Source organism: Oculina patagonica, unplaced genomic scaffold, assembly GCF_052425735.1.
Source record: "Oculina patagonica isolate OP01 unplaced genomic scaffold, crgOcupat unplaced1775, whole genome shotgun sequence".
Taxonomy (NCBI): Eukaryota; Metazoa; Cnidaria; class Anthozoa; order Scleractinia; family Oculinidae; genus Oculina; species Oculina patagonica.
The window spans coordinates 1-2286 of NW_027557819.1; the positions used below are offsets into that span (position 1 = coordinate 1).

Consider the following 2286-nt stretch of genomic DNA (forward strand, 5'->3'; position numbering starts at 1 on the left):
AAATACAGTTAAAGTATGCAACAGTTAAATGCAGCAGAATGAGCCAGTAGACTTACCAGTTATACTTGAATGTCTCTGGGTCAATTTCACTTCCTGTTGTCTTGATGGGAACTGGAGTAGGGGAAGGACTGGGTACTGGACCAGGTGATGGGCTGGAAGGTGGGACTTGGTGTGGCTGAACTGGTTGCTCAGGCTGTTGTGGAACAACTGTGACAAGAACATCAACACTTTAAAATCTAAACTTGTCAAAAGACAAAAGAGAAAGGCAAGTGCCCCCCCCCCCCCAAAAAAAAAAAAAAGCAGTAAGACACTACCCCTCTGGAACCTCTATTTTCATTCGCCGCTGTAAACACTAGCCTCTATTGTTATTCAGGGCTAGGGGCATTGTTGTCACTTGTTATCTATTGTTCTAAGAACCAATAAATTAACTCGTTCTGAGAGGTAGTGGGCGACCCACAAAAGAAAAACAGTGTCTTTTCTATAATTACACCCACTTTCAGTGTTATGTGCATAGCTATCTTTGTACATTGTCCTTCGCGTGCGGTTGAAATGACCTATCAAAACCGATGCATAGCGGTGTTGGTTTCCTGTAAATGAGCCCACAAGTTCAGAAAGGTAAGCACATCGAGAGTCTGTTTCTACGCACTTAACACTGAAAATAGGTGTAATTGCATGTTCGTTATAAAGAAAACACTTTCCGTTTACAGAATAACATCAATGTAATAACCTGGAGTTGGAACTGGTTGTGGTTTTGGTGTTGCTGGTGTGGCAGTTGGTGTCCTCTTCTCCAAGATCTGCACCTCAGACAAGGCTTCTGGGCCAAAAGACTCTGCATCCATTGTCACCAAGCACACCAGAACATCTACAAATAAGAAGACCTCTTTCTGATAAGATTTGCTAAAATCTCAAGTTGAACAACAGTATAGGAACTCCTATCATCTTTTCAAATCAAACTCTTATGGCAAATCGAAAAGTGGTTCAAAAGGGTCCCACAAGTACAAGTTTCAAAAGTTTGGATATAAATGAGAAATCTCCAGTATGTCAAGATATAAATAAGTAATGTGCGTTTTGCACCATTTCAGTTGATAAAATAAACCTTTTTATTACATACCAATACTGTGATGAACCTCTGCAATGTGATCTGAGGTCACTTGGCCAACTCCCTGATAGATTGTACAGTGATCTCAATGATGACAGTACCAACTAAAACAAGGGACTAGTTCATAAACATTGTGGGACAAAGGCAAACTATTACTTGCTGAACAAAATCAACATAGCAAGGTAGTAATGTGGAGAGCAACAACCACACACACCCACCTCTCCAACCCCAAATTACAGCCATTACTAGTACAGTCAACTCTCGCCTTGCGGACACCCCGCTATTGCGGACACCCCGCTATTGCGGACGCTCGCTATTATGGACAAAATCCAGATCCCCGGCGAATAAGGTTTGACTGGAAATGACTCCCGTTATTACGGACTCTCGCTATTACGGACACTCAACGACGCCCCGAGCGTGTCCGCTTTAACGAGAGTTGACTGTAAGTAGATCCTTAAATTACCTGTACATCACTGACAATCAGAACTTTGATGAGTGACTCGTATGCTTCAGGTTCCAGGCCGGATTCTATGACTTCATCATTTCCTTCTAGAGTGCACAGCTTGCCCAACACATCCATGGCTGATAACAGCACAGAAAAAAGAGAACATTAGAGCTTGAATAAAAAGAGATAATCACCAGGTGAACTGCTCTTACCTAAAGTTGCTTTAAACCATGAATGTGCTCACCTTGTGTATGGTGTAAGATATGCAGTAGCCTTTGGGCAACTTAATTTTTTTAATTCTCCTAAGAGGTGTCTGAGATAATTGTTAACAAAACATTTTGGTGGTGTGACAATGCAGAGATCCCCATACATGTAGTGTCTCTGGTTAGTTTAATTAAATTAATTACTAATAATTATTCGAAGCAAACTAAATCTGAAGCGCTGCATTAACAGGATGAAGCATTTGTCTCAAATCTCTATAATACACCTTAAAAGTGAAGCATGTGAGGTTCCAAAAGATATCTGTCTAGTTTTTCAGATCACAAATTACTTTGATTAGGAATTATGATTTAGTTAAATGACTTTTAACGAAGTTAATCTGGGGCATTTAACAAAGTTAACTGCCACGAGCTAGCGGCTTTGCTCAGCGTTCCCCCACCCCACCCTCCCCTATTTCTTCTCCTTCCACTGATTCAATCAGTGTTGACGGGTGCCTGGAATAGGGGGTCATGGCTGGGTTGCG

General features: G+C 41.4%; 1 long non-coding RNA gene across 1 annotated transcript; it reads right to left on the reverse strand.

Annotated features, from left to right (window-relative positions):
• Positions 1-56: 56 nt before the first annotated feature.
• LOC144640072 (uncharacterized) lies at positions 57-1677 on the reverse strand (the record flags this gene model as incomplete). The annotated part of the gene is made up of 4 exons (XR_013568276.1): positions 1563-1677; positions 1112-1203; positions 728-862; positions 57-207 (listed from the first exon to the last, which is right to left on the reverse strand). It is a non-coding gene; the product is annotated as an uncharacterized LOC144640072 (long non-coding RNA).
• Between the last annotated feature and the right edge of the window lie 609 nt (positions 1678-2286).